This window comes from Humulus lupulus, chromosome 5, assembly GCF_963169125.1.
Source record: "Humulus lupulus chromosome 5, drHumLupu1.1, whole genome shotgun sequence".
Taxonomy (NCBI): Eukaryota; Viridiplantae; Streptophyta; class Magnoliopsida; order Rosales; family Cannabaceae; genus Humulus; species Humulus lupulus.
In genome coordinates, this window is record NC_084797.1 from 189,061,670 (window position 1) to 189,076,845 (window position 15,176).

Consider the following 15,176-nt stretch of genomic DNA (forward strand, 5'->3'; position numbering starts at 1 on the left):
CCAAGCTGCAAGAGGCCGAGGAGGCCAAGGGCGCCTTGGCAACGGAGAAGGCAGCTTCCAGCTCCGCCATGGAGGACATGCTATACCATTGTTGGGTCTTCAGCCCGGATGGCGACTTCTCCTTTCTAGGAGCGGATGCCTGGGAGTCCTTCCGGGAAGGGTTTAAAGCTCGTCTTCAGCAAGAGGCACCCTCTAAGACCGGGGAGACCTCCACAGCGGCCGAGCAGGAGGGAGAGACGGCGACCTCAACGGAGCAGCCCGGTGGAGCCTAGGGCCTTCTTTCTTTTTCTTTTTTGAACACATATATTTTTTTTGTAACTTTTGTATGAGGTTTTCTCACCTCGAGACAATTGGCTTCACCAACTTTTTTGCTTTTAATTGATTGGCATCACTTTACCTTTATGCATTTTGGCAAGTCTTAGTTTTTGTTGATGCTGCGATTGACAATCTATGCTTTTCTAGGGGAAAACATAACCAATTTTGAGCCAACTTCTAAGATAAGTCCTGGTTGTACCCCGGACTTTGCCTTGAAGACTTAGTTCGCGTTAATTCTTGTTATAATATCTCGTGCTCTTTAAGAAAAACAACGATCAATCAACTTGAATTAACTTCTAAGTTTTAGGACCTGGTTATGTCCAGGACGTTAGTTTGAAAACTTAGTTGGCGTTAATTTTTATCAATATCTCGTTCTTTTTAAGAAAACATCAATCAATCAATTTGAATTAACTTCTAAGTTTTAGGACCTGGTTATATCCATGTCGTTAATTTGAAAACTTAGTTCGTGTTAATTCTTGACTAATATCTTGTGCTTTTTAAGAAAAACACCGATCAATCAATTTGAATTAACTTCTAAGTTTTAGGACCTGGTTATATCCAGGGCGTTAATTTGAAAACTTAGTTCGTGTTAATTCTTGACTAATATCTTGTGCTTTTTAAGAAAAAACACCGATCAATCAATTTGAATTAACTTCTAAGTTTTGAGATGACCTGGTTATATCCAGGATAGGACTTAGTTCACGTTAATCCTTTATCAATATCTCGTGTTTTTTAAGAAAAACATCGATCAATCGATTTGAATCAACTTCTAAGTCTTTAAGGCGACCTGGTTATATTATCCAGGTACCATATGCCCCTTCAAGTAATTAGGAAAGGGTCTTTCGTGGTTACTTGGGATTACATTCGCAAACATACATAATAATAAACAAAGATTTAATTCTCATTGCTTAACAAAAAAAAAGTGGCCTTTAAGCCTTACAAGGGTGTTACTGATAATATTTCTTCAAATGGATGGCGTTCCAAGTTCGTGGGACTGCTTCTCCATTGAGCCGAGCTAATTTGTAAGTTCCTTCCTTTATGACCTTGGTGATTTGATATGGCCCTTCCTAGTTTGGTCCCAATACTCCATCTTTGGGATCCTTACCGGCTAAGAAGACTCTCTTGAGGACCAGGTCACCAATGCTAAAGGTGCATTTTTTGACCTTTTAGTTGAAATAACGAGTGATTTTTTGCTGGTAATGCGCGAGCTGAAGCTATGAATCTTCTCGTCTTTCATCAATCAGGTCGAGGGACACGCAAAGTAGTTCTTGGTTGCGGTCCTGGTCATACGCCTGGACCCTGTACGAAGATACCTTTATCTCGACAGGAAGGACTGCCTCATTCCCAAAAGTCAGCGAGAAAGGAGTATGACCCGTAGGAGTCCGATGCGAGGTCCGGTATGCTCACAGTACCTGGGGGAGCTGTTCCGGCTAGACCCCCTTGGCTTCGTCTAGCCTCTTCTTAAGGCTCGCCTTTAGCGTCTTATTGACAGCCTCGACCTGGCCATTTGCCTGGGGATACGCCACGGAGGAGAAGCTTTTCACAATGTCGTACCTTTCACAAAATTCGGTGAAGAGGTCGCTGTCGAACTAAGTCCCATTGTCGGATACGATTTTCTTTGGCAGCCCGAACCGGCAGATAATGCTCTTGACCACGAAGTCGAGGACTTTCTTGAAAGTGATTGTTGCCAAAGGTTCTGCCTCAACCCACTTTGTGAAGTAGTCGATAGCCACCACAGCGTAGCGGACCCTGCCCTTTCCAGTAGGGAGGGTGCCCACCAGGTCGATTCCCCAAACCGCGAATGGCCACAGGGACAAGATCATCTTCAGCTCGACTGGGGGAGCTCGAGCAACTGTGGCGAATCGCTGGCACTTGTCACATTTCTTGACGTACGAGATCGAGTCCTTTGATAGAGTGGGCCAGTAATACCCTTGCCTTAAGACCTTTAGGGCCAAGCTTTGCCCTCCAGTGTGATCCCCGCAAAAACCCTCGTGCACTTCCTGCAAGATGGCCTTTGCTTCACCTGGCAGAACACATCGTAGGAGGGGTAGGGAATGCCCACATCGGTACAACACCCCATCTAATATCGCATACCTTGGAGCCTGGTACAGTACCCGTCGTGCGTCATTACGCCCCTCGGGTAACTTTCCCTCGGTGAGATACTCGAGGATGGGGGTCATCCAGGTCAGTCTGGCGTCGATCATCTCAACCTCCGCCCCGACCTCTTCTATACTTGGTTTCTCCAGGAACTCTACCAGTACTAACCCCAAAGCCTCCGTCTCCCCGGAGGTAGCGAGCTTGGCGAGGGCATCTGCGTTAACATTCTGCTCTCGAGGTATTTGCTCGACTGAGCCTCGTTCAAATGCGAAAAGTTCGAATTTTACCTTGGCCAGGTAAGCAGCCATCTTGGCCCCCCGTGCCTGATATTCACTCAGCACCTGGTTTACCACGAGCTGGGAATCGCTGAAGCATTGAACGGAGCTGGCCTTCAACTCCTGGGCTATCCTTATCCCGGCCAGCAAAGCTTCGTATTTGGCCTCGTTGTTGGAGGCCTTGAATCCGAATCTCAGCGCCGAGTGGAATCTATGCCCTTCTGGGGATATCAAAATGATTCTAGCCCCGGAGTCGTTCTCATTAGATGAGCCATCCACGAAGATCTTCCATGACGCCTGAGTCGAGGTGACCTGGGGTGACCCATCCACAGGATCCTCCCTGAATCCTGTGCACTCTGCCACAAAATCGGCCAGGGCCTGAATTTTTATAGCAGTTCGTGGGGTGTACAAAATCTCGAACTGGCTGAGCTCGATAGCAAGCTTCAACAGGCGTCTCGATGCCTCAGGTTTTTGCAAAACCTGCCTTAAAGGTTGATCGGTCATGACGTGTATTGAGTGGGATTGGAAATACGGCCTGAGCTTTTGGGAGGCTGTGATAAGACAGAATGCCATATTTTCCATCACCGGGTATCGGGACTCGGCTTCGAGAAGTCTCTTGCTGATGTAGTAGACTGGTTTTTGAACCCGGTCTTCTTCACGGACCAATACGGCACTAGCTGCATCTTCTGTGACAGCTAGGTAAAGGAAAAGAGGCTCTCCTGCCTTTGGTTTGGACAATACGGGCGGCTCGGCCAGATGTGCCTTCAGGTCGAGGAACGCACGTTCGCACTCCTCTGTCCATTTGAACTTCTTGTTCCCCCGGAGCAGGTTGTAGAATGGCAGGCACTTGTCGGTGGATTTGGAAATAAACCGATTAAGGGCTTCCACCCTTCCTGTCAGGCCTTGGACGTCCTTTCGTGACCTAGGTGAGGGATGCTCGAGCAATGACCTGATCTTATCGGGGTTCGCCTTGATTCCTCTAGTGTTGACAATGAAACCCATAAATTTTCCAGATGCGACCCCGAAAGTGCACTTCTGCGGGTTAAGCCTCATGTCGTATTCTCTTAGTATCTTGAAGCATTCCTCCAGGTCGAAAACATGGTTATCGGCAGTCTTTGACTTGACCAGCATGTCATCAACGTACACTTCCATGTTCTTCCCGATCTGGTTGGCAAACATTCTATTCACCAATCTTTGGTATGTAGCACCGGCGTTCTTCAGTCCGAATGGCATGACCTTGTAACAATAGACGTTAGTTGGGGTCATGAAGCTGGTGTGCTCCTGGTCCGCCGGATTCATGGCGATCTGATTATAGCCTGAGTACGCGTCCATAAAGGACATGAGCTCGTGCCCCGCCGTGGCGTCTACCAATTGGTCGCAAAACTTTACTATGCTAGCAAAACTTTGAATGATGCTCAATTAAATTATTCCACAACCGAGAAAGAATTGCTTGCTGTTGTTTTTGCATTGGAGAAATTTAGATCTTATTTGTTAGGGTCTAAAATTATTGTCTATTCTGATCATGCTGCATTAAAATATCTCTTGTCGAAAAAAGATGCTAAGTCTCGTTTGATCCGTTGGATCCTGCTTTTACAAGAATTCGACTTAGAAATACGTGATAAAAATGGATCTGAAAATGTTGTTGCTGATCATTTATCTAGACTAGTTGTTGAAACTATACATGATTCCACTCCTATCACTGAAACTTTTCTTGATGAACAATTGATGCATGTTTCTTCCTTGCCTTGGTATGCTGATATTGTTAATTATTTGGTCACTAAAGAAATACCATATCATTGGTCTAAGCATGATAAATCTAAATTTTATTCTGAGGTGAAAAACTTTATTTGGGATGATCCTTACTTGTTTAAATACTGCCCTGATCAAATAATTAGAAGATGCATTCCAAACTGTGATCAATCTAAAATCATATCTTTTTGTCACGATCATGCATGTGGAGGACATTTTAGTGGTAAGAAAACAGCTGCTAAAGTTTTACAATGTGGTTTTTATTGGCCTACTATCTTTCATGATACATATGTCTATTGTAAAGCTTGTGAACGTTGCCAAAAGTTAGGAAGTTTAACTAAAAGAAACATGATGCCTTTAAATCCTATTCTTATTATTGACATATTTGATGTTTGGGGCATTGATGTTATGGGACCATTTCCTAACTCTTTTGATAATCTGTATATTCTTGTTGGAGTTGATTATGTGTCTAAATGGATTGAAGCTATTGCATGCCACACTAATGACCACAAAGTTGTGCTTCTGTTTTTAAAAGAAAATATATTTTCCCGTTTTGGTTCACCACGTGCTATCATTTGTGATAACGGTACACACTTTTGTAATAAGCCATTTGAACATTTAATGAAACAATATGGCATTACACATAAAGTCTCAACACCATATCACCCACAAACTAGTGGTCAAGTTGAAGTATCTAATAGGGAAGTTAAGCACATTTTAGAAAAAACTGTGAATCCAACTAGGAAAGATTGATCCTTAAGACTCACTGATGCATTATGGGCGTATCGTATCGCGTACAAAACTCCCATTGGCATGTCACCCTATCGACTTGTGTATGGAAAGGCGTGCCATTTACATGTTGAGTTAGAACATAGAGCATTTTGGGCAATTAAGCAATTAAACTTTTCTTTAGACGAGGCAGGTGAGAAACGAAAGCTTCAACTAAATGAACTAGAATAAATTAGGAATGATGCATATGACTATTCAAAAAAATATAAGGATCGTATGAAATTTTACCATGACAAAAATATTTTGAGAAAAGATTTTTTCCAGGTCAAAAAGTCCTTTTATACAACTCTCGGTTGCATTTATTCCCGGGAAAGTTACGTTCTAGGTGGTCCGGTCCTTACATTGTTCGTATTGTTTTTCCACATGGAGCTATTGAAATTGAAAATCCTAAAAATGGTGACATATTTAAAGTTAATGGACAAAAATTAAAACCATTTTTAGAATTAAAAACTGATGAAGTGGATGAGATCCTCCTTGAGGACCCTGTTTACCATGCTCTTTGATTCCTATGTGATCTTGATAACTTTTGTTTTATTTGTTTTGTTTGTTTTAAGTGTGATTTAATTTTTGTTTGTTGTATCTTTTACTCTCTTAGCGATGCACCATATCGAGGTACGACCATTCTAAACTCTACACTCTTGTCAATTTTAATTTATATTTATCTTTTGACACGTTGAGGACAATGCTTAAATTAAGTTTGGGGGTATTGAGTTTATATAGTTATTTTTAGTGAGGAGAGTATGATTTATTGTTTTTTGTTTTGAGTTGTTTTTAATTTTTATGCTTTGTGTTAATTTTTTGTGTTTATTTATCTTTGTTTGAAAAAAAAAATTATATTTTTATTTATATGTTGTTGTTTTGTTAATTTTTTTTATTTGTTCATTTTCACAAAAAATTCAAAAAAAAAACAAATTTTAAAAATTAAAAAAAAAATTTAGTGATATTTTTCATTTTCAATGATAAAAATCTTGATTGAGTTTGAGTTTAATTCTCTTAAAAATATGAATAATTTTTAAGCTTTGTTTTTAATTATAGGGTCAATTTTGCTTGTAACAAAAATGACATTTTTCATAATAAGAACACTTTTATTTCCTATAAGTTTAAGTGAAAAATAATTTTAATGAAAACCTATTTTTAAAGCAAAATTGACAATTTAATTAATTACATAAGCTTAACTTTTATTCATAATAATTTTTTAGATTTATTTTCATTGTGCAATTTTTGAGAAAATCCTTTTATATCACCAATAAAAAGTGTGTGTTTTAATTTTTTCTTTTGCTTGAGGACTAGCAAAACTTTAAGTTTGGGGGTGTAATAACTCTACAAAATAGAGTTATTTTACCATATTTTATATGCTAATTGTTACTTAGTTCTTGAGTTTTTAATTAACTTATTAAGTTTTTATGTAATTTTTAATTTATTAGTCTTATTGTAGTTTTCTAGATTTTTATATGTTTTTATAGATATTTTATTATAATATGTTGTAGTTTAATTATTTGAAATTTGTGTTGTTAGATTATAAGTAAAAAAAAAAAGAGTGATTTTATTGAACTTAATTGCCAAAGTAAATTAAATTTCAATTAGTATTTTCATGTAATTAATATGAGTTATTTTATAATTGAAAATATTTGACTCTAATTTAATATTTACTTATTTTGTAGGATGTACTTTGCAATTTTTTTTATGCTTGAAAAAGAAGAGAAAAGGAAATAAAAGTGGTATTTTTGTAGAAAAAGTAAAGAAATTTTGGCATTTGTTCAAAGGCCCATAAGCAGCCCCAGCCCAATGAAGCTCCTCTTGCCATCACTTGCCGCTGCCTCTCCCTCACAGCCATGCTCAATGCTCCAGCCGCCACCTGTCCCAAACTCCATCATCATTCAGCATCACTTCCATCATATAACCAAGCCCCCAGCCGTACGACTCGAGCCTGCTGCCTCTCACGTGCACCTCCCAGCTGCAGCTTCATCAACGCCTGGCCCAAAGCCCACTCGCCCAGCCTGCTGGGCCCGCCAGCTGCTCCTCCATTCGGCCTAGCACCTCCCAGCCGACTGTCACCAGCCACCATCAGCCACTTCTTGACCCCATAAATTACTCAAGTGTATCATTTGTCCCCTATGACAAAAATGCCAACTTTTTACCCTTTTGTCTACACATTTTCACCACAACATCATCATTACACCCTATAATTTACCTCTACTTACCATATTTATTTTATTTAATTAATCTAATCAATTTAATTAATTTAAATTGATTATTTTAACAATCTCATTTTGGCTATAAATATGGTATTTCAAGACCATTTGGGGTGCTTAATTTTTGGTTACTATCTTCCTTTCTCCCATTTTCTCTCTACCATCCTCTCTTCCATTTTGGGTTTTTCAAGAGCATTTTGCAAGTATGTATGTCATTTATTTTGTAATTTCTACTCTAGTTATGTGCTTCTAATCTTTTTCATAAGATTATTAAGATCATGATGAAGCAACTTGTAACTAGGTAATATTTATGTTGTATGTTGATTTCCCTTGTAATGCAACAAGTTTATGGATTTTTCTTCTTCATATATGTCTTTCATCTTTAATATCTCATATTTTGGATTGTTAGATGATATGCACTTTGTTCTTCATTTTGCAAAAACATAATATTCTTTGTGTGAGATGTGTCATTAAATTGTACACATCCATGCTTAGACAACAAAAATATTATGTTTTGCCTTATAAATAATGTTCATTGATTTATTTGTTATTTCATTAGATTGATTTACATTAAATGCTTTGAAATTATAATTTTGAAAAGTGAAGAAAAATCCTATTTTTTTAGAAGTAATTTGTGCTTAAAATTATAAATCTATTTAGAAAATGATAGTTTAAATTATTTTAACTATCACTAAAACTTGGGAATCAATATATTAATAAATATTATTAAACTTACATTTTATGAATTCTAGTATCTTAATAATCTTTTTTTTTAACACTTATTTTCAACTCATTATTGCTTTATTTTTATTATCTTAAATAGCTTTATTTTTCAATCTTTTATTTTATGTTCATAATATTAAAACTCATCAATCTTTAGAGCTAGGTTAGAATTTATTACTTTTGATTTAAAATAGTTTTCTCTTTTCCATTTTAGACAACTCCTTTGGGTTCGACATCCTTGCTTACACGATCACTATTCTATATGAACACTTCGTGCGCTTGCAATTTATAAATTTTTAAACATACCCGTTTTGGGTCCATCAATGGATTTTCTGATATTGATGGTTTAGATTTGTTTTTGGAATTAAAAGTGTTGAGAGAAAATTCTCCAAATGAAAATAGTAGTTCAATTGAAATACTTGATTACATAAAAAAGATTGATTCATTTCCAAATGCATACATTGCATATAGAATATTGCTAACTATTCCTGTAACAGTTGTTTCAGCAGAGAGAAATTTTTCAAAATTGAAATTGATAAAGTCTTATTTAAGATCAACTATGTTGCAAGAACGATTGAGTGGATTGACAATGTTGTCTATTGAGCATAATTTACTAGATAAACTTGAATACAATGATTTGATTAACAAATTTGCATCCCAAAAGGCAAGAAAGATAAATTTTTAAATGAATCAATTATTGTTGTTTATTCTTTTTTAATCATTTTGTTTTAATTGATATTCTTGTTAGGTTCTATGCCTCGGAGATTGTTTGTTGTGAAAAGTTGGATAAGAAAATTTGCTTATTAGAGAATTCATCTACAACTTTGAATAATAAATTTCTAGTACTTTTATTTAGAATATTTGACTTTATTATGTGGATGTAAAAAAATTATTTAAATTTGGATGATATATTAATATTAAAAATATAGTTTTTTTCTTCTTCATCAAATGCCCTATTTCAAAATGGGGATTTTAAAAAAATATAACTTTTATACCATCAATGTACAAAATATGTGAGTTATATTTTTCTTAATTTGTATAGGAAATTTATTAAAGAAAAAGTTAAAGTATGGAAAACACAATTAGTAACTAACTAAAATATGGAAATGTCACATTTTTTTTATCATAGTTATGTTTTCTTTGATTTTGAAAGTAATTTTTTTTCCATCATTTTTTAATTTTTTTTTCCTTACTTGTTTTTTCTTCCATTTTTTCCTTTTTCTACCAATTTGTTCCTTCATCTTTTTTTCTTTCCATTTTTTCATTCTATTTCTTCTTCTTTTCATTTTTATTTATTTATCTATTTTTTTTCTTTCATTTGTATTGTTTTATTTATTTTTTTCATATTATTTCAGTTTTTTTTTCATTATATTTTTTCTTTATTTTTGTATTTATTATTTTCTCCTTCCATTTTTTTTCTTTTTTCACACATATGAGCTTTTTTTTCTTCTTCAATTTTTTTTTCTTTTTTTCTACCAATTTTTTCATTCATATTTTTTTCCTTTTCATTTTTCCATTATTTTTCTTCTTCTTCTTTTCATTCTTATTTATTCATCTATTTTTTTTTTTCATTCATCATTTCTTTTGTTTTTTTTTCATATTTTTTTTTTCATTTTTGTACTTATTTTTTTCTCATTCTATTTCTTTTTTTTTTCATTTTTTTCACACATATATTTTAACATTACATAATTATTCCACTATTTTATTTATTTAATATATTTTATTATTGTAATTTTTTTATAGTTTTTTCCACTATATGTAAAAAAAATTCAAATCAATTTTTTCAGCATTTTCTTTTTACTTTAACACTTATAGGAATACCAAAATTTGGAAAGAAAACTAATAAAAATATAAAAACGTGAATGGGTAACTGGTTACCTTCACATTCTTTGTATGTATATTTCTGAGGGTAACTGGTTACTTTCACGTTCTGGTGTGGGTATATTTATGGTTTCTTTATGGTAACTAGTTACTTATGTTACTAAAATCATAGTTACTTCTTCTTCATTTTTTAATGAAGTGATCTTTCATTTTTTCCTTCAAATTTGATGTTTCTTTTCATATTTAATATGAGTAACTCGTCACCTCTCTTAGGTAAGTGGTTACTCATCTCAGGATAACTGGTTACCCCTCCTGGTACATGTTATTTAACCTAGCTCTAGGATTTTTTTAAGATCAATCAAGTAACTGGTTACCCTACCCAGGATTTGAAAAAAAAACGTACAATCTTAAAAAAAACATGTTTATAATAAATAAATAATAATTTTAAAAACAATTCATATTACAAAAAAAATTTGCAAAAACAACCAAAGAAAAAATTAGTATAAAATTAGTAATATAAAAACAATATAAAAAACAAATAACCTAAAAATAATAATCAAATTACAAATATATCCTTCCAAATTTGATTAAGAGTAAAACTATAGCATAAACCAACTTTTATACATAAATATGGGAAAATAATCCCATAAAAGTGAAAATTCTTAAAAAAAGTCATAGATTAATTTTTTTTTTAAAAAAAGCCATATTTTTGCACACTATTAAAAATCTCATATAAAATATAATTTCCTCTTTTAAAATTTTGCCTAAGGCCCCAAAAAACTAGAGAAAAAAAATATCGTTAATTTCCCTTATTTATAAGTAAATACAAGATTAATATTCTACAAATTAGGTAACTTGATAACTACACCAAATGAAAGGGCTAAAATCTCTTAAAAGATTGTGTATGTAGCTGAAATTAGCTAGGTGTCATGTTGTATATGGATACTCCTTGAGTTTATATGTAATATTGTGTGTGACTTTCCATGCTACTCAAGAGTCACATATCTAATTAGGCTTGCTACTCTAATATCATCGAAAGTAGTCAAGTAAGTGATAACGACTCTCTAGGACGCCCACTTTTGCATTCTCTTCCTAATTTGATGCAAGTGTCTGTTAGAGAAACATAATTTATATAATACTTGAATAAACGTAATATGATAAATACAATATTTATATCTACTAAATTAAAGATACATAAATATTATAATTATAAATAATACAATATAAATAACTTATAATATATATATATAACAATATAATATTATAATTATAAATAACTTATAATATATATATAATAATATTATAATTATAAATAACAAAATTAAAAGCCGAGGCATGTGTAACACACAGTTTCCTTAAAACAGATTCGCCGCCTCTACGAGGTTTCGACGTCTATCTCCCAGGATACAACAGTGAACGACAAGTAACTCAATTACTTCGCCGAACCAAATATGCCCGAACTCTATCACACTAGAACAGATCTAAGAACTATAAAGAGTAAAAGAGAAAAACAATATTGAGAAATTATATATATCTTTAATCTTCAAAGGAAGATAAAATATATATAAGAATATGTTTTGGTGTAAAAATAAACTAAGACCACTATGGTCTATATATAGTTTCTAACTATGGAGATTTTTCATTCACAAACATTGTGGGACAAATAAAAATTACTATTTACTATTGGTTTTTCTAACAATCCCCCACATGAATAAAAAAACTGACTCAAGAAAAACCAACAGATGGTTTAGACCTAGGTGATAGAGTTCAACGGTAGAAGCATGCATAGGATAGGTAGGTGTTACCCTTTGAACCTTCCCTTGTGTAAGTATATTTACTTTACTGGCTGATCAGTAGACGCGATGTCTTTGAACTGTTCTGCCGTTCGTGTAAACGATGATATACCACACACAGGAATCTTCCTGACATATATTGGTTCTCAATATTATGTTCGTTTTGGCCCTGAACATTTCCCTGGTTCTGCAAGAGATATTCTAGGAATTGAGCCCTTATTCAATCCCTATAGAAGCGGCCCATCTTCTCTCTCACATAGGTGATTTTCTTAATTAAGAGTAACCCGTATTACTCTGCTCGACATTTCGACGCATAAGAAATCATTAAAAGCATAGCTTAACCTTTTCCTTACGGTTATCACTGTTTCATCATAGGAATGGACAATGAGGATAACCCTCACAGTGATCCAACATAGTCTTTACAGTTTTAGTTATCCCTTTGAACCTAGATCTTGGGATCTCCAGTCAACTAGGTGGGGTGTCTACTGTATTGACTTTATTCATTCATGGGCTTTAGACCCATTCCCCTCGATGATTTTTCAACCAACTCTCTATTTAACCCTTTGGTTAGCGGATCCGCAATATTATCCTTTGACTTCACATAGTCAATAGAGATAACTCCAGTTGAGAGTAGTTGTCTAATGGTATTGTGTCTACGACGTATATGTCTAGACTTACCATTATACATATTATTATGCGCCCTACCAATTGCAGATTGACTATCGCAATGTAAGCCAATAGCTGGCACTGGTTTAGGCCATTTTGGAATATCTTCTAAAAATTGACGAAGCCATTCAGCTTCTTCGCCACACTTGTCTAAGGCAATAAACTCAGATTCCATCGTGGACCTAGCTATTACCGTTTGTTTAGAAGATTTCCATGATACAGCTGCACCACCGAGTGTGAACACATATCCACTCGTAGATTTTGAATCTTTCATATCAGATATCCAATTAGCATCACAATACCCTTCAAGTACTGCTGGATATTTAGTATAGTGCAGCCCATAGCTACGAGTAAATCGTAAGTACCTAAGTACTCTTGTTATTCCTTTCCAGTGGTCAGACCCTGGATTACTCGTGTATCTACTCAGTTTACTAACTGCGTAGGCTATATCAGGTCTTGTACAACTCATTAAGTACATTAGACTTCCAATAATTCTAGAGTACTCTACCTGAGAGACACTCTCCCCTTTGTTCTTGAACAAATGTAGACTTGAGTCTATAGGGGTTCTGGATACACCAGAATCTTCTTTGTTGAATTTCTCAAGAATTTTGTCCACATAATGTGACTGATTTATAATGATCTTATTAGATGTCCTTGAGATTTGAATCCCCAAAATGACATCTGCTAGACCCATATCTTTCATGTCAAATTTCGAGTTCAACATACTCTTGATAGATTTGATCATCTTATCACTGCTTCCAACAATGAGTATGTCATCTACGTAAAGACACAAAATGACATAGTCATTATCTGTTTCTTTAACATAAATACATTTATCGCATTCATTGATTTTGAAGCCATTTGCCAACATAGTTTGGTCAAATTTCTCATGCCATTGTTTTGGTGCTTGCTTTAAACCATATAAAGATTTCACCAATTTACATACTTTTCTTTCTTTTCCTGGGGAGGAAAAACCCTCGGGTTGTTCCATATAAATTTCTTCATTTAAATCCCCATTTAGAAAAGCAGTTTTCACATCCATTTGATGTACTTCAAGATTGCGTAACGCAGCAATAGCAAGTATCATCCTAATGGAATTTATTCTCGTCACAGGAGAATAAGTGTCAAAGTAATCAAGGCCTTCACGCTGCTTATAACCTTTAATTACAAGCCGTGCCTTATACTTATCAATTGAACCATCAGATTTCATTTTCCTTTTGAAAATCCATTTAGCCCCTAAAGGCTTACATCCTGGAGGAAGATCTACTAACTCCCAGGTGTGATTTTGAAGTATGGATTCAATCTCACTATTAATAGCATCTTTCCATAAAGAGCCTTCAGTGGAGTTCACAGCTTCATCAAAGCTTTGAGGTTCACCTTCTAGCAAATAGGTCAGAAAATCTGGACCAAAAGATTTTTCTGTTCTAATCCTTTTGCTACGTCTAGGTTCATCCTCACATTCTTGACTTTGATCCTGACTATTTTCAGCAATAGTCTCATGTGTTCGTTTCAACGAACTTGAATCCTCTTTTGATCTAAGAGGAAATATGTGTTCAAAGAACGACGCATTTCTGGATTCCATTATCGTGTTTTTGTGTATGTCAGATATTTTAGACTCATACACCAAAAACCGATAAGCACTACTATTATGTGCATAACCAATGAAAATGCAATCAATAGTTTTTGGACCTATTTTTACCATTTTTGGTAAAGGTACAGCCACTTTGGCAAGACACCCCCACACTCTTAAGTATTTGAAGGAATGTTTCGTTCCTTTCCATAACTCATAAGGGGTCTTATCTTCTTTCTTTTTGGGTATCTTATTTAAAAGATAATTAGCTGATAAGATAGCTTCTCCCCACATGTTCTGCGACAATCCAGAACTAATCAACATCGCATTCATCATCTCTTTCAATGTACGATTTTTCCGTTCAACAACACCATTTTGCTGAGGTGAATAAGGTGCAGTGGTTTCATGGATGATTCCATTTTTTGCACAGAATTCACGAAATGGTGATTCATATTCACCACCTCGATCACTTCTCAACACCTTAATCTTTTTGTTAAGTTGATTCTCAACTTCGGTCTTATAGAGAACAAATTTCTCTATAGCCTCGTCTTTGCTTTTCAGCAAATACACATAGCAATATTTCGTGCTATCATCGACAAAAGTAATAAAATACTTATTGCCTCCCCTTGTTTGAACAAATTTTAAATCACATACATCGCTATGGATTAAATTTAGGGGTTCATTATTCCTTTCAATCGTTTTGAAGGAAGACCTTGTTAGTTTTGCCTCAACACAGGTTTCACACTTATGATTTGAATCAATGTGGAATTTTGGTATGTGATTCAAGTTAATTAATCTACGCAGAGTATCATAATTAACATGTCCTAGTCTACCATGCCAAACATTGGAAGACTCAAGCAAGTAAGTAGAAGAGTTATTAACTTTATTGATAATTGGTTTAACAACCATTACACTGAGTTTAAACAACCCATCAGTTACATAACCACTTCCCACATACATTCCACTTTTGGACAGAACAACTTTGTCTGACTCAAATACAATTCGGAATCCGTGTTTGTTCAACAGTGAACCAGACACTAGGTTTTTTCGGATCTCTGGTACGTACAGTACGTTGTTCAGAGTCAGCTCCTTTCCAGAAGTCATTTTTAGGATCACACTTCCTTGACCCGCAATTTTAGATGTGGCAGAATTTCCCATGAAAATCTTCTCGCCATTATCTACCTGT